Below are 22,943 nucleotides of genomic sequence, written 5' to 3'. Positions count from 1 at the left end.
AATGGGGTTGAGAGGGAGAGATAGATCAGCCATGATTGAATGGCGGAGTAGACCTGATGGGCCGAATGGCCTAATTCTGCTCCTATCACTTATGGATACATAGAAAGTAGGTGCAGGAGTTGGCAATTTGGCCCTTCGAGCCAGCACAGCCATTCAATATGATCATGGCTGATCATCCGGAATCAGTCCCCCGTTCCTGCTTTCCCCCCATACCCCTTGTTTCCGTTAATCTCGAGAGCTAGATCTAACTCTCTCTTGAATACATCCGGTGAATTGGCCTCCACTGTCTTCTGTGACAGAGAATTGCACACATTCACAACTCTCTGGGTGTAAACGTTTTTCCCGGGCCACTCTCTGCGTACTGGTCCCAGAAGTGGATCTGCAATCACACATTACCAATGCTCCCCTGTTTTAAATCTTCATTTCAACATCAGCATTTCCTACTCTAACTCTGCTCTGCTAAATCTCCTCTCAGACTGGACTTTATCCTGTACTAAACATTATTCCCTTCATCCTGTATCTGTACACTGTGGTCACTTGCACACACACACAAGAGGGCTTTTCACTGTACCTCAGTACACGTGACAGTAATAATGAACTAATCTAGACAGGCTCAAGACCCTAAGCTGCCTGATTCTGTGCATAAGTTCCTTTAAGATTTAGACCCCCAGTTCCCACCCATAACATGGTATTGGAACGTAGATCAAACCCAATCAGAATGTCAATGACAGGGAGAGATTAAAGTCACTACCAGCAGCTCTCTTCACCACTCATGCTCACACTATTTTATTTAAGTTATCAACTCTAATGAAGTTGGGTACTCATGTTGCAGTTGTATACTGCAAGGCGTTGGTGAAGCCGCATTTAGAGTATTGTGTCCAGTTCTGGGCACCGTGTTACAGGAAAGATGTTGTCAAGCTGGAAGGGGGACAGAGAAGATTTACGAGGATGTTGCCAGGTCTCGTGGGTCTGAGCTCTAGGGAGAGGTTGAGCAGGCTGGGATTCTATTCCTTGGAGCGCAGGAGGATGAGGGGTGATCTCATAGAGGTGTACAAAATCATGATCGGGTAGACATACAGAGTCTTTTGCCCAGAGTTGGGAAATAGAGAACTAGAGGACATGGATTTAAGGTGAGAGGGGGAAATTTTGACAGGAACCTGAGGGGTAACTTTTTCCACACAAAGGGTGGTGGGTGTATGAGGAGCTGCTGGAGGAGGTAGTTGAGGCGGGGACTATCACAACGTTTAAGTAACAGTCAGACAGGTACACGGATAGGACAGGTTTAGAGGGATATGGGCCAAACGCAGGCAGGTGGGAGTAGTGTAGATGGGACATGATGGTCAGTGTGGGCATGTTGGGTCGAAGGGCCTGTTTCCAAGCTGTGTGGCTTGATAACGGCTTCAGAATGGTTTCACTGGTTCCATTACACACACACACAGACTGTTGTCCCCAGAGGGTTGACTCACCTGACACAGTAACAACTTTCCCACTGCATTCTAGTCGGGGATTAGAATTGAATAAACAGATGGTGAGGCCTCTTGAACTTTCGACTAGACAGATGAAACATCTCCCAATGCCGGGATCCAACATTCAAGACAGCATCCCTTCATCATACTGCCACATGCATACCCAACACAAATAAACACACATTAATCCAAGCAAATAATGGTGCTCACAGTCAGACCAAAGCATGCACGCACGCTCACACACAGTCACATTCTCCCAACACACTCCTGTTGTTATAACAAAGCTGTAGAAAATGGGAAAAAATGGTCAAACTGTGTCTTGGCTCATGATGTGTCATCTTCATTAGTATTTCTATTTACTCTCTGTTTTTCCATGATGCAAGTGTATCTGGCTTGTCCATCCCCAATCCATGACAGACGTGAAGCTCACCGTTTGACCTGTTTTTACAAAATGTTAAACGGTCAGCTCGACATAGACTACAAGACCTACACCAAACCCAAACCAATTAGGAGCAGACGAGGGCATTCGATCCAATTTGTGATCCCAGCTACAAAGACAGATGTGTACAGCAATTCGTTCTTCCCCCGCACAATTAAAGCGTGGAATAATCTCCACCCAACTATAGTTACCCAACCAGATGCAACTAAATTTAAAGTAGCTCTTTCTTCCCAATAACCCTTTCTGGCTTAAGCCCTCCCTTCACCACCTCCAGTTTAAATTCCATTTGGAATATTTTGGAGGACCAAGAAAACCAATCCTTCTTGAGACTGTCGTGAAACTGTGCAGCTCTTCTGGTGAAGCCACCTCCAACTGTTCTGTTGGGAAGAGAGTCCCAGGAATTGGACCCAATGATGAGGAAGAACGGCATTGTATTCGGACGTCAAGATGGAGTGCTTCTTGGAGGGCAGCCGACAGCTGGTGGTGTCGCCATGTCTCTGCTATCCTGGCCCTCCTTGGCTCAGAGGTTATAGGAACAGAATTAGGCCATTCGGCCCATCGAGTCTGCTCCGCCGATCAATCATGGCATGGCCAAAGAAATTCCTCCTCATCTCCTTTCTGAAAGGTACCTCCTTTTATACCGAGGCTGTGGCCTCAGGTCCACCAGTGGAAACATCCTCTCCACGTCCACTCTATCCAGGCCTTTCTAGGCTGGTTGCAGCGGTTGCAGGTATAACCCAGGTGAGTGATGCATGTTGACCGTGGTACACCACTGCAGTCACTGTGCACTGGTGGTGAAGGAAAGGGATAGTTAGAGTGGTGAATAGGGTCTGTTTTGCCTTGCTTCTCTGCATCCAACATTGGAACTAACTCACCCGGCAAGTGGAGAGAACTCCATCGTGCACCCGACGTGTGGCTTTTAGGGAAACGTTTTGATGTGTTAATTAGTTGAGTTTGAGGCAGTGACGTAAATATTACAAGAGTTAAGAGTGTTTAATTGTCGTATGGAACACGAGTGGAACAATTAAATTCTTCCTTACTACAGTTTAACAGGTACATTAAAAACCAACACACCACAAATAAACATACGATAAAATATCATGGTATCGTTTCCAGTTTAGTTTAGAGATACAGCGCGGAAACAGGCCCTTCAGCTCATCAAATCCCTGCCGACCAGCGATCTCCATACACCAGCACTCTCCTACACACTAGGGACAATTTCCAGAAGGCAGGGTATAACACCAGGGAGTGTTTAAGAAGGAACTGCAGATGCTGGAAAATCGAAGGTAGACAAAAATGCTGGAGAAACTCAGCGGGTGCAGCAGCAGCTATGGAGCGAAGGAAATAGGCAACGAGGGCTGAGGGAGAGCTGAGAAGGGGAGGAGACAGCAAGGGCTACCGGAATCTGGTGAAGTCAATGCTTATGCCGCTAGGGTGCAGACTGCCCAAGCGGAATATGAGGTGCTACTCCTCCAATTTCCGGTGGTGCTCACTCTGGCCATGGAGGAGGCCCAGGACAGTAAGGTCGGATTCGGAATGGGAGGGGGAGTTGGAAGCACTGAGCCACCGGGAGGTCAGGTTGGTTAATGCGGACCGAGCGGAGGCGTTCGGCGAAACGATCGCCAAGCCTCCGCTTGGTCTCACGGATGCAATAGATGAGGTTGGAGGAGATGCAGGTGAACCTCTGTCGCACCTGGAACGACTGCTTGGTTCCTTGAATGGAGTCGAGGGGGGGAGGTAACACCAGGGACCTGCACACACAGGAACCTAAAGCTGTTGACGTTCCATCGAGTGTCGGAGACAAACTGAGATAGCATGTGGCCTGAGCTCCCGCTGTTTGGTTTCAACCAACGTTGATGGCCTATTAACACTTGGACTGGAGAACAGGAATCGTGTCTAGATGAAGAGGACACAACATAAATCTTGCATCTTTGTGAATTGTGGCACATTCCTCTCGCCCATAGTGTGGCTGGCAAAAATAGTATGTTGAGTTTGCACAATGCAAGATGTGAACGAACCAAGTCTATTTCCACCATGGCCGGCCCACTACATATAGATAGGAGCTGACACCGGTCCCTACAGGCCAATGGTCCACACTCGATCTCTACAGGTACCGACAGGAACCAACGAACCATTCTCTTTAATAAACACCGTGTATATTTGCATATAGGGAAACCAACAATGAGGCAGGTCCAGGCTACACAAAACCTGACAGGAATGAAACATGTTGGTTAGGAATGGACTGCAGATGCTGGAAAATCGAAGGTACACAAAAATGCTGGAGAAACTCAGCGGGTGCAGCAGCATCTATGGAGCGAAGGAAATAGGCAACGTTTCGGGCCGAAACCCTTTCGGGTTTCGGCCCGAAACGTTGCCTATTTCCTGAAATGGTTCCTCATATTCCGCTTGGGCAGTCTGCACCCTAGCGGCATAAGCATTGACTTCACCAGACTGATTCCTGGGATGTCAGGACTGTCTTATGAAGAAAGACTGGATAGACTTGGTTTATACTCTCTAGAATTTAGGAGATTGAGAGGGGATCTTATAGAAACTTACAAAATTCTTAAGGGGTTGGACAGGCTAGATGCAGGAAGATTGCTCCCGATGTTGGGGAAGTCCAGGACAAGGGGTCACAGCTTAAGGATAAGGGGGAAATCCTTTAAAACCGAGATGAGAAGAACTTTTTTCACACAGAGAGTGGTGAATCTCTGGAACTCCCTGCCACAGAGGGTAGTCGAGGCCAGTTCATTGGCTATATTTAAGAGGGAGTTAGATGTGGCCCTTGTGGCTGAGGGGATCAGAGGGTATGGAGAGAAGGCAGGTACGGGATACTGAGTTGGATGATCTGCCATGATCATATTGAATGGCGGTGCAAGCTCGAAGGGCCGAATGGCCTACTCCTGCACCTAATTTCTATGTTTCTATGTTTCTATTCGCTCCATAGATGCTGCTGCACCCGCTGAGTTTCTCCAGCATTTTTGTGTGTACCTAGGAATGAAGCATTATCCTTAATGCATGATGCACCACACACATACAGGAATGGGTAGCAGGATGTGCTCGGGATATATCGTACTAGATGGGAGTGAATCATCCTCTTCGCCTCTACATTTGTAAAAGTGCCTCTTTAGACTAACCCCAAGGGTTGAGCACTGAGTCAGTTGTTTCCTCACCCTCTCACAGAGTCAGTCATACCGCATGGGACCAGGCCCTTCGGCCCCAACACCTCATGGCTGACAAAGTTGCCCCCCTGAGCTAGTTCTGTACTCCTCTAAACCTTTCCCATCCATGTACCCAACTAAACTTCTTTTAAATGTTGTAGTCTTGCCCACCTTTAGTTTAGTTTAGAGATACAGTTACAATTTGTTATTTTATTTTCTTTATTTTTTTGTTAGAAGTACAACACTGTACAGCGATACAAACTCAACAGCGATAAAACATAGGCTCCAAATCCACACTCAGCAAAATCAATAACCCCACTCTCACCATCGACGGCACCACTGTCTCCCCATCTCCCCAGGCCCGCAACCTTGGCGTGATCTTTGATTCCACCCTCTCCCTTGAGCCTCACATCCGCCATGTCATTAAAACCTCCTTCTTTCACCTCCGCAACATCGCCAAAATCAGACCCTCTCTCACACCGCCTGCTGCTGAAAGACTCATCCATGCCTTCATCTCCTCCCGACTGGACTACTGCAACTCACTTCTCCTTGGCATCAGCTCCACCTACATCAACCGACTCCAACTGGTCCAGAACGCAGCCGCCCGACTCATCACCCACACCAAATCCTGGCATCACATCACTCCAGTCCTCAAACAACTTCACTGGCTTCCCATCTCCCACCGGATCACCTACAAAATCCTGGTCCTCACCTACAAAGCCCTCCACCATCTGGCCCCCCCATATCTCACTGACCTCCTCTCCCCCTACCAACCCTCACGGTCCCTCAGATCCACATCAGCCGGTCTCCTCTCCATCCACAAATCCAACCTCCGCAGTTTTGGAGACAGAGCCTTCTCCAGGGCAGCTCCCAGGCTCTGGAACTCCCTCCCCCAACTGATCCGCAATTCCGTGTCCCTCACCATCTTCCAGTCCCGCCTCAAGACCCATCTCTTCACCTCTGCCTATCCTTAGTCCCCACGTCCCCCTCCCTTTTCATTTGTGCTTGAATTCCCTCATATTGTGTTTTGTATTGAATTCTGTCTTTACTTTGTGTACTAGTCATGTCTCTACTATTTATTTCATTCCGCTTACATGTTTTTCCTCTACTTGCTAAATTTTTGTAAGGTGTCCTTGAGACTCTTGAAAGGCGCCCATAAATAAAATGTATTATTATTATTATTAATACTGTGGTACCTGATACGTGTTGACATATTACATTTCATATACAGCTTCTTATTCTTTTAATTTAATAGCAAAACAGGAATAATAGCAAAACAGTAACGGACTGTGTCCCCTCCCCAAATATGGTTCACCAATACATTCAACCTTGTCCATACTTTGACAGATAGGCACCTGTCACAGTAAAGCCACTGTCGGTCGGAATGTCTCTTTTTTTTCTATTGTAAACTTTAGGCCTACTTTTTGTTTTTAGACATGGTCATATTAATTTGTTTTTAGAGCTCTATGTATTTATCCTTTTTTTTAAATTAACTACACTGAATGGAAAGGACATTATTGCCATAGAGGGAGTGCAGAGAAGGTTCACCAGACTGATTCCTGGGATGTCAGGACTGTCTTATGAAGAAAGACTGGATAGACTTGGTTTATACTCTCTAGAATTTAGGAGATTGAGAGGGGATCTTATAGAAACTTACCAAATTCTTAAGGGGTTGGACAGGCTAGATGCAAGAAGATTGTTCCCGATGTTGGGGAAGTCCAGGACAAGGGGTCACAGTTTAAGGATAAGGGGGAAATCCTTTAAAACCGAGATGAGAAAAACTTTTTTCACACAGAGAGTGGTGAATCTCTGGAACTCTCTGCCACAGAGGGTAGTTGAGGCCACAGTTCATTGGCTATATTTAAGAGGGAGTTAGGTGTGGCCCTTGTGGCTAAAGGGATCAGGGGGTATGGAGAGAAGGCAGGTACGGGATACTGAGTTGGATGAACAGCCATGATCATATTGAATGGCGGCGCAGGCTCGAAGGGCCGAATGGCCTCTACTCCTGCACCTATTTTCTATGTTTCTATGTAACGTTTCTGAGTAACGTTTTTTTCCTTTCCTCTGTGTATGCAAGTATTCAGTGAAAAAGATATTAAATAAATACTGAATACTGAACAAGGAAGAAAAGAGGAGAAAAGAAGGGATTGACATAAGTGGTGCGTGAGATAGAAAGATAGCCCGAAAGTAGGAAGAAGAAAGAAGAAGAAGTAGAAGGAGAAAAGAGACGAAAAAAAGAAAAGAAAAAAAAAAGGAAAAAAGGAAAAAGGAGATTGTAAGCGATACACCTATTTTATGTTCCAGGCCACTCGTAACCTGATTCTAAAACATTTTATTTCTATGGTTGCGTTGCACCATATGCTTGTAGGAAATCGATAAAGGGAGACCAAATCAATAAGAATTGGTCTGCTTTACCTGCTAGGAGGAGTTGCATTTCTTCCAGATATGCCGTTTCCGACATATTTGAAATCTACATTTTGAGCGTTGGTAAGGTTACAATTTTTTTTTTTAACAGAAGTCAATTAACCTTTTACGACCCACAACACACATGCACATATTTAATACGTGTGTGTGGGAAGGAACTGCAGACGCTGGTTTAAGCTGAAGATACAGACACAAAACGCTGGAGTAACTCAGCGTCTCTGGAGAGAAGGAATGGGTGACGTTTCAGGTCGAGACCCTTCCTCAGACAAAACACATGTCTTTGGAGGTACACAAAAAAGCTGGAGAAACTCAGCGGGTGCAGCAGCATCTATGGAGCGAAGGAAATAGGCAACGTTTCGGGCCCGAAACGTTGCCTATTTCCTTCGCTCCATAGATGCTGCTGCACCCGCTGAGTTTCTCCAGCTTTTTTGTGTACCTTCGATTTCCCAGCATCTGCAGTTCCTTCTTGAACACATGTCTTTGGAGTGTGGGAGGAAACCAGAGCACCCGGGGAAACCCCACGCAGTCACGGGGAGAACGTACAGACTGCACCCCTAGTCAGGATCGAACCCTGGTCTCTGGCACTGCAGCTCGTAAGCAGGCTGCCATGCCATTTGACTACCGCTGGTAAAGCCACGGAATAATAGGTTACCAGTCTTTATGCAGGGGTATGAAGAAAAAGGCCATCCCTCAGGCTCAAATGTTCCATTGAGACACGTCATAGGCTTTCCATCCTCTCCTTGTAACTCAAGCCCTTCAAATACGGCATATAAAATTATTAAGGGATTGCTGGAAAAATGTTCCTGATGTTGAGAAAGGACATTCTTGCTATTGTGGGAGTGCAGCGTAGGTTCACAATGTTAATTCCCGGGGTGGCGGGACAGACATGTAATGAAAGAATGGGTCGACTGGGCGTGTATTCACTTGAATTTAGAAGGACGCGAGGGAAACATACGCAATTCTTAAGGAATTGGACAGGCTAGATGCAGTAAGAATGTTCCCCATGTTGGGGGGGAGACCAGAACCAGGGGTGACTGTTTAAGAATAAGGAGTGGGCCATTTAGGACTGAGATGAGGAAAAACTCCTTCACCCAGAGAGTTGTGAATCTGTGGAATTGTCAGCCACAGAAGGCAGTGGAGGCCAATTCACTGGATGTTTTCAAGAGAGATTTAGTTCAGGGCTAACCGGCACCAAGGGATATGGGGAGAAAGCAGGAACAGGGTACTGATTTTGGATGATCAGCCATGATCATATTGCATGGCGGTGCTGGCTCGAAGTGCCGAATGGCCTACTCCTGCACCTATTTTCTTTGTCTCTGCTCCAGTAACTTCCATGTGAATATTTCCTCCTACCCTTTCTAGCTTAATGACTCCTTTCCTATGGGCCGGGCAGAGTTGTGGTCTCACCAATGAGTTGTACATTTGCAACAAGATGTCCCAACTCTTCCACTCAACATAGACACAAAAATACTGGACTAACTCAGCGGTTCAGGCAGTATCACTGGAGAAAAGGGATGGGTGACTTTGGTAATGGAACTGAAGAAGGGTCTCGATCCGAAACGTCACCCATTCCTTCTCTCCAGAGATGCTGCCTGACCCGCTGAGTTACTCCAGTGTTTTGTGTGCACCTTCAACACAAACACCAGCCTTGCTTTGTGTTTTGAATGTCGCTGCCTCAAAAAGGCTGGCAGTATCATCAAAGACCCACACCATCCTGGCCACACACTCATCTCCCTGCTACCTTCAGGTAGAAGGTACAGGAGCCTGAAGACTGCAACAACCAGGTTCAGGAATAGCTACTTCCCCACAGCCATCAGGCTATTAAACCTGGCTCGGACAAAACTCTGATTATTAACAACCACTTTCTGTTATTTGCACTTTATCCGTTTATTTATTCATGTGTGTATATATTTATATCATGGTATATGGACACATTTATCTGTTTTGTAGTAAATGCCTACTATTTTTCTGTGTGCTTGAACTTGAACTTGAACTTGAATGTGCTGCACTTGGTCAGCAGGATGGAGGCTGGTGGCCAACACAATATTTTAAACTTTGCAAGGACTGTTTGCGCCAGACACATTTTGCAGTCAATTGCAACACTGCCCACCAACCAGCTGCTCTGACCAGGCCACCGGGGCCAAATCCACTCTGGCATTAGTGTCACTGCCGGCGACTAACGAGTAGGAAAATCCGTGCAAGGCAGGCACTTGCACTCTGCGGCTCCCTGGCAGACTCCTGGTGTGCAGTGGGTGTGAGATCAGACTTCACACCCACTGGTCCTGGCGCAGTTTGCACGGCCTTAGTGGTGGTGGGACCCGCGCACACGACTCGCAGCCCCAAGCTGGGGGCGAGAATCTCCAGCACATAGACTGGCTGTCTGTGTGAGAGACACCGCGTCTGCAACTGGCCGAGAGCAGAGGCGCAGCGGAGAGGGGCACGGGTCCCGGGAATGGGTGGCGAGGGAGGGGAGGTGGAGGGGTGGAGAGGGAGGGGTGGGGGGGGGAGAGAGAAGGGGGAGAGAGGGAGAGAAGGGAAGGGACAGAGAGGGGGACCGAGAGGGAGAGAGAAGGGAAGGGAGAGGGAGAGGGAGAGAGGGAGGGAGAGATGAGGGAGGGGAGAGAGAGGGGTAGAGAGAAGGGGGAGAGAGGGAGAGGGAGAGAGGGAGGGAGAGATGGGGGAGAGGGAGGGAGAGAGAAGGGAAGAGAGGTTGAGAGAGAGAGAGGGGGGACAGAGAGGGTGGAGAGAGAGAGGGGGGGGGCGGGAGAGAGGGGGAGGGGACAGAGAGGGGGACCGAGAGCGGGGGAGAGAAAGAGGGGGAGGGAGAGAAGGGAAGAGAGGGGGAAAGAGAGTGAGGGGAAGAGGGAGAGAGAGGGGGAGGGAAGGGAGAGGAGAGAAAGAGGGAGGGAGAGAGAAGGGACGGGAGGGGGGAGAGGTGGGAGAGGAAAAGGGAGAGGGGAAGGTCAAGGGAGAGAGAGAGAGAGAGAGAGAGAGGGGAAACAAGCAGGGAGGAGTGGCGGCTGGTGTTGCGGGCATGCTGTAGTTTGGGAATGTCTGGGAACTGTGCCTGATACAATGAGGAAACCACAATGGTGAGGAGGGTGTTGTTAATGAGAGGCCGAGCTGCAGCGCACCGTGTGCGCCTAACCCTCCCTCCGGACCATGTGTCAGGCAGCAGCAACATGGCCCTTGCTTACAGCATGGGATCGGGTCACACACACACACACACACACACACACAGCCGCAGGGAATGCCTCGTCTCCCAACAGCAGTGCAAGTGGGAACAGCCAGCAGCTCCATCAAACATCTTATAGAGAGATGTCCAAGATCATGGGAGGAATACATCAGGTAGATGCACACAGTCACAGGTGAATCTAGGACCAGAGGACATAGGGTTTTTGGGTGAGAGGGGAAATGATTTAATAGGAATCTGAGGGGTAACATTTTTCACACAAAGGGTGGTGGGTGGTTGCATGGAACGAGCTGCTAAGAGGAGGCAGTTGAGGCTGGGACTATCCCAACATTTAAGAGACAGTTAAGACAGGTACATGGATAGGAGAGGTTTGGAGTGTTTATCTTCAAATCCAGTATTAAAACACATTTATACTCCCTGGCTTTTGACCATGCATGAGACTTTGCTCCTGCTTGTAGTGTTTTTTAATATTTCTTTATTTTGAATATCTTTACTTACTCCATCTTTTAACTGTTATTATTGGTGTGTATTAACTTTTTTGTCAATGATTAGTGATGTACAGCACTTTGTTGCAACTATGTTTGTTTTTAAAGTGCTCTATAAATAAAATTATTATTATTATTATTATTATTAAGAAGGAACTGCAGATGCTGGAAAATCGAAGGTAAGACAAAAGTGCTGGACAAACTCAGCAGGTGCGGCAGCATCTATGGAGCGAAGGAAATAGGCAACGTTTCAGGCCGAAACCCGAAAGGGTTTCGGCCCGAAACGTTGCCTATTTCCTGAAATGGTTCCTATTCGGCCCGAAACGTTGCCTATTTCCTCCGCTCCATAGATGCTGCCGCACCCGCTGAGTTTCTCCCGCATTTTTGTCTACCTTCGATTTTCCAGCATCTGCAGTTCCTTCTTGAACATCAGTAAACTAGTGTTCGGTCCCAAATGCATGCATGGCAATAAATATATATGCATACGCACAGGTCCAGTTTAGTTTAGTTTATTATCACATGTGCCGAGGTACAGTGGGACAACAGATGGCACAATGGGCTAAGTGTTCGGCTGGCAACCGGAAGGTAGCCGGTTCGAATCCCGCTTGGAGTGCATACTGTCGTTGTGTCCTTGGGCAAGACACTTCACCCACCTTTGCCTGTGTGTGAATGTGTCTGAATGTGTGTGAGTGATTGGTGGTGGAATCGGAAGGGCCGTAGGCGCAGATTGGCAGCCACGCTTCCGTCAGTCTGCCCCAGGGCAGCTGTGGCTACAGAAGTAGCTTACCACCACCGAGTGTGACTGAGGAGTGAATGAATAATGCGATGTAAAGCGCCTTGAGTATTAGAAAGGCGCTATATAAATCCCATCCATTATTATTATTATTATTACAGTGAAAAGTTGTTTGTCGCGTGCTGTTCAGTCAGTGGAAAGACTGTACATGATCACATTCAAGCCGTCCACAGTGTACAGATACAGGATACAGGGAATAACGTTAAGTAAAGTGGAGTCCGATTAAAGTTATAATCCGAGGGTCCCCAATGAATTAGATGGCAGCTCAGGACTGCTCTCTAGTGCACACAAATATGCACAGGCACGTGCTGTAGATGCACAACAAGGAACATTTACATGAACAGGCATATACTCACATATACACACAAAAAACACAGAGGAGGCGTGATACTGAAAGGCATAGATCGAGTGAATGTGGAATGTGGGTGTTTCAACTGGTGGGAGAGTCTAGGACCAGAGGTCATCGCTTCCTAATCTGAGGAAAGACATTCTTGCCATAGAGGGAGTACAGAGAAGGTTCACCAGACTGATTCCTGGGATGTCAGGACTTTCACATGAAGAAAGACTGGATAGACTTGGTTTGTACTCGCTAGAATTTAGAAGATTGAGGGGGGATCTTATAGAAACTTGCAAAATTCTTAAGGGGTTGGACAGGCTAGATGCAGGAAGATTGTTCCCGATGTTGGGGAAGTCCAGAACTAGGGGTCACAGTTTAAGGATAAGAGGGAAATCTTTTAGGACCGAGATGAGAAAAACATTTTTCGCACAGAGAGTGGCGAATCTCTGGAATTCTCTGCCACAGAAGGTAGTTGAGGCCAGTTCATTGGCTATATTTAAGAGGGAGTTAGATGTGGCCCTTGTGGCTAAAGGGATCAGGGGGTATGGAGAGAAGGCAGGTACAGGATACTGAGTTGGATGATCAGCCATGATCATATTGAATGGCGGTGCAGGCTCGAAGGGCCGAATGGCCTACTCCTGCACCTATTTTCTATGTTTCTATGCTTCAGAATTACGGCCCTGTCCCACTTTCCCCGAGCTACTCACGAACTCTCCCGAGTTATCCCCTTGATTCGAACTCGGGGAATGTCGGTAGAGAGCCCGTAGGAGTCCATAGATGTTTCGTGGTGGCTCGTAATGCCAGCCAGTAGGAACTCGGGGTAACTCAGGTAAGTCGGGACGTTTTTTCAACATGTTGAAAAATGTCCACAAGTTTAAAAAACAGCCCCGAGTTCCTACGAACGGCTATTACCGTAATTCCCCGAGTTCGGATCAAGGGGAAAACTCGGGAGAGTTCGTGAGAAACTCGGGAAAGTGGGACAGGCCCTTTAAAGGGCTTTCTTTTAGAAAGAAAGTGAGGTGGAACTTCTTTGGCCCAAAACGTCACCTATTCCTTTTCTCCAGACACGCTGCCTGACCCGCTGAGTTACTCCAGCATTTTGTGTCTACCCTCCCTCCATTGATATGCAGCACAGCCAATCACTTTCACACCTGTGTCCACAACCAGGAAGGTCCCATTATGTTTTCATCATGCAGGTAGTGAATCTGTGGAACTCATTGCCACAGAGGGCTGTGGAGGCCAAGTTAGTGGATGCTTTTAAGGCAGAGATAGACAAATTCTTGATCAGAACGAGTGTCAGGGGTTATGGGGAGAAGGCAGGAAAATGGGATTAGGAGGCAGAGATCAGCCATGATTGGATGGCAGAGTAGACTCGACGGGCCGAATGGCCTAATTCTACTCCTATAACCTGTGAGCGTGATACAGAGGCAGTGATGTCTTAATCAAGAGGGCCGATACAGGTGAGATATACAGGTAAAAGATCATGCTGTCAGCACCCGATGCTGTTTAGATGTTACACAGAAGGCTGATCTTGTAATGGGGAATGTGTTGCCATATGGATCAGCACGAGAGGCAGAGAGCAGAGGGATACTCCTGCAGGTTCAGATGGAGGTGGCGGGAACAGAGAGAGAGTGAGAAAAAATCAACAAGGGAGGGAGGTTGACTGAGATGGGGAGACTCAGAGCTGTACGAGATAATACACTGAGACAAAACAGGATGGAGAGGTTGAGTGTGGGTGGCAGTGGGTGACCAAGGCAGCATGAACTATCTGAAGATAGCTCTGAAGAAGGGCCTCGACCCGAAACATCACCCATTCAATAGAAAATAGACAATAGGTGCAGGAGTAGGCCATTTGGCCCTTCGAGCCAGCACCGCCATTCAGTGTGATCAATGAGGCTGATCATCCCCAATCAGTACCCCGTTCCTGCCTTCTCCCCATATCCCCTGACTCCGCTATTTTTAAGAGCCCTATCTAGCTCTCTCTTGAAAGCATCCAGAGAACCTGCCTCCACCGCCCTCTGAGGCAGAGAATTCCACAGAATTTCACATTCCTTCTCTCCAGAGATGCTGCCTGTCCCGCTGAGTTACTCCAGCTTTTTGTGTCTATCTTCGGTTGAAACCAGCATCTGCAGTTCCTTCTTACACAACATGACCTATCTCCTACATTGGGACGAGGGAAGGAGAGAGGGAGGGAGACAGAGGTGGGAGGGGGAGGGGATAGAGAAACGTTATTCCCTTATCATGTATCTGTACACTGTAAAAGCGGGATTGTATTCGCGTACAGTCGTTCTGCCGACTGGTTAGCATGCAGCAAAGGCTTTTCACTGCACCTCGATCCACGTGACAATAAACTAAACTGAGCGGAGCGAATGCAAGCAAGAAATGGGAACTGAGGAAGGGAGGACCAGTCCAATTTCAGAACATTTTGAAACTCTTTTTCAGTCAATAACATTCTTTGTGTTGTAGGAACTATGTAGCATCCCACTTCACAGAGACTTATCCTTTCATTCCCTGCTCCCATTTTCAACGATAATTGTTAACCGAAGAAAATGTATTTATTTTCTGGGTGTGGCCACAAGTCATAAAACTTGGGGTGGGGGAGAGGGTGGGAGCAAAGCATCGACGAAAGATCAAGAAGGAGAATCGCCCTTAGGGCTAACGGAATCAAGGGATATGGGGAGAAAGCAGGAACCCGGTTGTGTGTGGGGGGAGGGAGGAAAGGATAGGGTGCAGGATTGTGGTTATAGGAATGGGGAGGTTGGGGAAGGGAGAGAAGATGAGAGGAAGGCTGCCTCACTTGGCAAGCTCATACAGGTATAACAGAGTGAAGAAATGGTGAATCACCACCATTGTGGATCCCATCATTGTCGTCTGTGAGGGAGAGGTTCCCTCCATTGTGCAGGAAGGAACTGCAGGTGTATCCTTTCATATCTCTCGGTTCCCTCTCCCCTGACTCTCAGTCCGAAGAAGGGTCTCGACCCGAAAACCTCATCTATCCCTTTTCTCCAGAGATGCTGCCTGACCCGTTGAGTTACTCCAGCACTGGGTGATGATCTTAGAGACATGTATCAAATCATGAAGGGAATAGGTAGGGAAATACACATAGAATCAAGAACTAAAGGGCCTATGTTTACATAGAAACATAGAAAATAGGTGCAGGAGTAGGCCATTCGGCCCTTCGAGCCTGCACTGCCATTCAATATGATCATGGCTGATCATCCAACTCAGTATCCTGTACCTGCCTTCTCTCCATACCCCCTGATCCCTTTTGCCACAAGGGCCACATCTAACTCCCTCTTAAATATAGCCAATGAACTGTGGCCTCAACTACCTTCTGTGGCAGAGAGTTCCAGAGATTCACCACTCTCTGTGTAAAAAATGATTTTCTCATCTCGGTCCTAAAAGATTTCCCCCTTATCCTTAAACTGTGACCCCTAGTTCTGGACTTCCCCAACATCGGGAATAATCTTCCTGCATCTCGCCTGTCCAACCCCTTAAGAATTTTGTAAGTTTCTATAAGATTTGCCCTCAATCTTCTAAATTCCAGCATGTACAAGCCGAGTCTATCCAGTCTTTCTTCATATGAAAGTCCCGCCATCCCAGGAATCAGTCTGGTGAACCTTCTCTGTACTCCCTCTATGTGTCTACTTTTCCCTCCATTGATATGCAGTAAAGCTGATCACTTTCACACCAGTGTCCACAGCCAGGAAGATGCCACTATGTTGTCATCTTGCGGCAAGATGCATTGCTCGTTTTGTTCCTATTAGTTGATGGTCATTGACGGACTCTGTATGAGTGAGGTGTGTACAGGTAAGGTGGGATGGCGGCATTGTTGCTGCGTCACAGCACTGGAGACCCGCGGTATCCTGGCCTTGGATGCAGCTTGTACGTTCTCCCCGTGACCGCGTTGGTTTCGTCCTCATGCTCCGGTTTCCTCCCACACTCCAAAGACCTACGGGTTTGTAGGTTAATTGGCTTCTGCAAATTGCCCCCTAGTGTGTAGGGAGCGGATGCGAAAGTGGGATAACATGAAACTAGATGGATGGTTGGCATGGACTCGGTGGGCCGAAGGGCCTGTTTCCATGCTGTATCTCTGAACATACACATCATGAGAGGGACAGCCCAACCTGACCCGAACACAAATATTTTTTATTAGAACCACACTTAAACCTGACACATGATAGATGAAGCACAAATCAAATCAAATCAAATAGCTAGAATTTAGGAGATTGAGAGGGGATCTTATAGAAACGTACAAAATTCTTAAGGGGTTGGACAGGCTAGATGCAGGAAGATTGTTCCCGATGTTGGGGAAGTCCAGGACAAGTGGTCACAGTTTAAGGATAAGGGGGAAATCCTTTATGACCGAGATGAGGAAAAAAAAATTCACACAGAGAGTGGTGAATTTCTGGAACTCTCTGCCACAGAAGGTAGTTGAGGCCACAGTTCATTGGCTATATTTAAGAGGCAGTTAGATGTGGCCCTTGTGGCTAAAGGGATCAGGGGGTATGGAGAGAAGGCAGGTACGGGATACTGAGTTGGATGATCAGCCATGATCATATCGATTGGCGGTGCAGGCTCGAAGGGCCGAATGGCACCTATTTTCTGCACCTATTTTCTATGTTTTGATGAGAGGCAGAGATAGGCCAGACCAGTGTTTCCCCACCTTTTGACCCTTGCGGAACCCTTGAAATAATTTTCACGTCTCAGGGAACCCCTACATTAAAAATTCTATATATCTTTATTAATCTTTCTTTCTCTTTCATAAACTTATTCATAAGGCAAACATAATATATTTTTCTGATAAATGGTTTAACCAAAATATAACTTACGTTTTCCTCAAATATATTGATAATGCAAAACAAAATAACTGAAATCAAACTGCTTGTTCAAAACTGAAGCAAATAAAGGCAAACAGAAGAACTAACCTTGGAGGAGGGAGGAGGGGGAGAGAGAGAGAGAGAGAGAGAGAGAAAAAAACAACACACCTAAACTTTTCATAAACTAACAAAAACATACATAAGTAAACCTTTGATAAACTAACAAAAATAAACATATACTTAAATTTTTGAAATTTATATAACATCCCTATATGATGGGTAAAAATGACTAAATAACGTGGATGAATGAGGGACTGTACCTGCATGCCAGGAAGCACAGACAGGACTGATGGAGACCGTGAGTGCGTCTGTACTCGAGTGAGTCACTTGATGATACACGGGTCCATCACGTACAGCTCCTGTCCACTGACCACTAAAGGCCGTTTCACACTGGCGCCGTATAGACGTCGCTAAATATGATGTCGCTAAATATGCCACACGTGCATAATAAAATTATGAATATGAAATTAAACACAAAAATGACTCAAAAATGCATTTACATATGACTAGCCTATTTATCACTATTTCTCTCGGAACCCCTGGCGACCCCTCGAGGAACCCTCGCGTTCCGGGCAACCCTGGTCGTGAAACACTGGGGTAGAGAGTAAAATATTTTCCCCAAATACTAGAGGGCGTAGTTGTAAGGTGAGGAGGGCAACGTTTAAATGAGAGGTGCAGGGCAAGTGATTTAAAAAAAAAATACAAAAGGTGATAAGTGCCTGGGGCATGTTGCAAGGGGTGATGGTGAAGCAGACATGATGGTGGGATTTAAGCAGCGTTTGTGGAGATGCAGGGATTGGACTGATATGGACCACGTGCAGGCAGAGGAGATTAATTTAACTTGGCACCACGTTCTGCACGGACATTGAGGGCCAAAGGACTTGTTCCTGTGCTGTTCTGTTCTATGTAAGCAGTTGCCCCAGGCAGGGGTCAGGTAACCAGGTCCACTAGACTTGCTCCAACATGCCTGGGGCAGTGCAACTGATGCAACACTCACGGCAGTAGAGAGGTTGGGAGGTCATGTTACAGTTAGTTACACAAGACATTGATGAGGCCACATTCAGAGTCCTTCACTCATTGTCCTTTATCCCCATAAAAGATGTACAGGTTTGTAGGTTCATTGGCCCTAATGTACAGGACAGGCTTGGTGTAAGGGGGGGATCGCTGATCAGCGGGGACTCAGTGAGCCAAAGGGCCTTATTTCCATGCTGCATTCCAAAATCGAAGGGGTCTCGACCCGAAACAACACCTATCAGTGTTCTCTAGAGCTGCTGCCTGATCCGCTGAGTTACTCCATTGCAGACACTATCAGTTCTGCACAGTGGGAGGCAGTACAATCAAATATGAACTGAATACTCCACTTGCCCTCTTGAGTGCATGAAACAGTCCCTGGATCTCTCGCCAAGAACTTGGGAAGTTCTCCCAGTTTTTTTTTTTAATTTCAAAAAAAAAACTTTATTCAGAATTTTATTAATACACACAAAAAACTGCGCAGAAACTCTTCACGTCGATCCGCACGTCATCCCTGGTGAATCTTTAGATTAGTTTAGAGATACAGCGCGGGATCAGACCAGCAGTCCCCGCATATTAACACTATCCTACACACACACACACATTTAACAAGCCAATGAGCCTGTTAAACCTACAAACCTGTACGTCTTTGGAGTGTGGGAGGAAACCGAAGATCTCAGAGAAAATCAGGGGGAGAATGTACAAACTATCGTACAGGCAGCACCCATAGTCTGGATCGAACCCGGGTCTCTGTAAGGCAGCAACTCTACCGCTACACAGCCTTAATCTAGTGGTTATCACTTTGCCAAATGGCTGCCCCTGTTACGTGACTACATTTCACAAAGTTCTCAGCTATATTTAACAGGGAGTTAGATGTGGCCCTTGTGGCTAAAGGGATCAGGGGGTATGGAGAGAAGGCAGGTACAGGATACTGAGTTAGATGAACAGCCATGATCATATTGAATGGCGGTGCTGGCTCGAATGGCCGAATGGCCTACTCCTGCACCTAGTTTCTATGTTTCTATGTTTCACCAGTGGAAATGCTGACTTCATTCTAATCTCTTTAAGGAGTTGGGTTTTTGTTAAATAAAAGGTCAGCACATTCTGACACCTGGGAGTGTTATGCAGTAGTTGGCTCTGCAGTTCTACCCATCGCTGAATCAAATGGCTGCTTTGCCACGCCAAGCAACCTGCCAAGCGACTGATGTTCCCCACTGCTTGTAACTCAGTCATTAACATTTCGAATGACACTGAAGTACAATGGGAGCAAAATGTGCGGACAGTATGTTGGACTCGGCCTCTGTGACTACACCATCCCAGAGCTCCAGCTGCCAAATTGCTGGAAGGCAGTAGTTTTATTCCAGTGCTGTTCGAGGCAACATCAAGGTGCTGGCAGGGAGCAGGAATGGTTGAATTTCTTATTCTGCCATTCCATTCCTCCAAATCCTGTTCTGTACATTGTAGCCCCAGGGAAATTTAATAAGCGTTTAGAGGAGACAGGAATATGCAAACAGCATCTTATGTAAGAGTCAACTTGGAGCGTAGCAGCTGGTGCTAACCAAGCCCAGTGGTATCGTAGCCTACAAGGCTCGCCTGAGCTGAAGGGAGCTGGCGTTTGTTTGATGCTTTCAATACTAAATGTTAGCTACTGCCTATTCTGCACTGATGGTCAAGCAGGGATATTATACACAATGACTCTGATACTCTCACTCTCAACAGCACCTCAATCGTTGCATGGAGAGAGAAGGAAAATGCTGCCTTACTCACTGACAAGTCAGCTGCAAAAGAGATTAAGTGTTTAAGAAGGAACTGCAGATGCTGGAAAATCGAAGGTACACAAAAATGCTGGAGAAACTCATCGGGTGCAGCAGCATCTATGGAGCGAAGGGTTTAAGATGGAACTGCAGATGCTGGAAAATCGAAGGTTTAAGAAGGAAAAGAGACGCCAGTACTGGAGTCGTGGAGTGATACAGCGTGGAAACTGGCCCAACTAGCCCACACCAGCCAACATGTCCCAGCTGCCCGCGTTTGGCCCATATCCCTACAAACCTGTCCCATCCATGTACCTGTCTAACTGTTTCTTGAACGTCGGGATAGTCCCAGCCTCAACTACCTCCTCTGGCAGCTCATTTCATGCACCCACCCACCCTCTGTGTGAAAAAGTTACCCCTCAGATTCCTATTAACTACTGGCCTGGCATAAAAAAGTTGCCATTCTAAGTTTAGTTTACTTTCTGTTGCGTGCTAGCCAACCGGCGTAAAGGCTACATATGATTACAATCGAGCCATCCACAGATTCATTGTAAAGGGATCATGTTTTATGCATAAGATAAAGTCCAGTTTAAGACAGTCTGACAGTCTCCAATGAGGAAGATAGTGGCTCAGGACCACTCTCTAGATGTTGGTAGGATGCTTCAGTCGTCTGATAACAGCTGGGAAGAATCTGTCCCTGAATCTGGAGCAGTGCGGTTTCACACTTCTATGCCAATTGCCTGATGGGAGAGAGAGTGACGGGTTGAGAACGGTCCTTGATTTTGCTGCTGGTCTTGCTGAGGCAGCGTGAGATGTAAATGGAATCAATGGAAGGGAGGTTGGTTTGTGTGATGCTCTGTGCTGCAATCACAACTCTCTACAATTCCTTGTGGTCTCGGATGGAGTTGTTCCCAAACCACGATGTGGTGCATCCCGATAAAATCCTTCCAGCGGTGCATCTGTGGAAGTTGGGGAGAGTTGTCGGGGTCATGCCGAACCTCCTCAGCCTTCCAAGGCCATTTCCTTCTGGTTCCAGTCTTGCTCAAGAGGGAATGGTGCAAGTATTCCAACCCATCCCTGGAGAATGTAGCCTCCTGTACATCGGCGAGACCAAGCGTAGACTCGGCGACCGTCTTCCTGAACTCCTGCGCTCAGTGTGCCGGTTGCTACCATTTTGCCGAACCTGCTGAGTTACTCCAGCACTTTGTGCCTCATATACCAGCATCTGCAGTTCCTTGTATCCATATGACCCTTGTTTGTCTGTATTATCACCACTAATTGTCCCCATTCACAAATTTGACACAAGGACCCTTACATAATAATAATAATAATGGATGGGATTTATATAGCGCCTTTCTAATACTCAAGGCGCTTTATTCATTCACTCCTCAGTCACACTCGGTGGTGGTAAGCTGTACCACAGCTGCCCTGGGGCAGACTGACGGAAGCGTGGCTGCCAATCTGCGCCTACGGCCCCTCCGACCACCACCAATCACTCACACACATTCACACACATTCACACACAGGCAAAGGTGGGTGAAGTGTCTTGCCCAAGGACACAACGACAGTATGCACTCCAAGCGGGATTCGAACCGGCCACCTTCCGGTTGCCAGCCGAACACTTAGCCTATTGTGCCATCTGTCGTCCCAACATCTCAACCTCAGGAGGGTGTACGGTGAGAGGGAAATTATTTAATAGGATTCTGAGGAGTAGCTTTTTCATTAAGAGGTTGGTGGCAATATGGAATGAGCTGCCAGAGGAGGTAGTTGAGGCAGGTACTATAACAGCATATGAAAGACACTTGGACAGGTACATGTAGAGGAAAGGTTTGGAGGGATACGGGCCAAGTGTGGGACTGGATCAGATGGGGCATCTTAGTAGGCTTGGACAAGTTGAGCCGAATGGGCCTGTTTCCATGCAACGACTCTCTAACCCATGGCAACCCTGTTCTAATCCTATCATAGATATCTCCTTGTCTTTTCCATCCTTCCCACCAAATGCTGAACTATATCCTGCACTCTGATATGTTTCCCTTTGCTCCACTGTTTGTGTTTGGGTTTGGGTTAATTGTATTCATGGATGATATTATCTGACTTTTCATTGTACCTTGGAATATGTGACGATAAGATCATAAGTGATAGCAGAAGAATTAGGCCATTCGGCCCATCAAGTCTATTCCGCCCTTCAATCAAGGCTGATCCACCTCTCCCGCCTAACCCCATTCTCCTGCCTTCTCCCCATGACCTCTGACACCTGGACTAATCGAGAATCTATCTATCTCTGCCTTAGATAGATAAGTTAGAGATTCCTCCACAGCCTTGTGTGGTAAATAATTCCACAGATTCACCACCCTCTGACTAAAGAAATTCCTCCTCATCTCCTTCCTTTAATTCTGAGGCTATGACCTCTAGTCCTAGACTCTCCCACTAGTGGAAACATCCTCTCCACATCCACTCTAACCAAGCCTGTCACTGTTCTGTATGTTTCATTGAGGTCCTCCCTCATTCTAAACTCCAGCGAGTACAAGCCCAGTGCCGTCAGGAGCTCATCCTATGTTAACCTGTTAATTCCTGGGTTCATTCTTGTAAACCTCCTCTGGACCCTCTCCAGAGCCAGTACATCCTTCCTCAGACAATAATAAACCTAATCTTAAACCTTCTCTGTAACTTAAATCCACCTTTCTCATGCTAATGCTGCTAAGCGATAGAAGCAGAATTAGGCCATTCAGCCCATCGAGTCTACTCCTCCATCCAATCGTGGCTGATGTATCTTCCCCATATCAATCCCATTCTCCTGCCTTCTCCCCATAACCCCTGACACCCGCACTAATCAAGAATCTATCTATCTCTGCCTTAAAAATATCCATTGACTTGACATCCACAGCCTTCTGTGGCAACGAACTCCACAGATTCACCACCCTCTTACGATAGAAATTCCTCCTCATCTCCTTCCGAAAGGTACGGCCTTTTATTATTTTGTTCACTTTTTTCCACATAGATGTGTCT

General features: G+C 47.1%; 1 long non-coding RNA gene across 1 annotated transcript; it reads right to left on the bottom strand.

Moving 5' to 3' along the window:
- Positions 1–2,526: 2,526 nt before the first annotated feature.
- Positions 2,527–22,383, bottom strand: LOC116990804. The gene is made up of 2 exons (XR_004416630.1): positions 22,344–22,383; positions 2,527–2,558 (listed from the first exon to the last, which is right to left on the bottom strand). It is a non-coding gene; the product is annotated as an uncharacterized LOC116990804 (long non-coding RNA).
- Positions 22,384–22,943: the final 560 nt, after the last annotated feature.

The sequence above is a fragment of the Amblyraja radiata genome, chromosome 32, assembly GCF_010909765.2.
Source record: "Amblyraja radiata isolate CabotCenter1 chromosome 32, sAmbRad1.1.pri, whole genome shotgun sequence".
NCBI classification, from domain to species: Eukaryota; Metazoa; Chordata; class Chondrichthyes; order Rajiformes; family Rajidae; genus Amblyraja; species Amblyraja radiata.
This window is presented reverse-complemented; position numbering and strand designations above follow the sequence as displayed.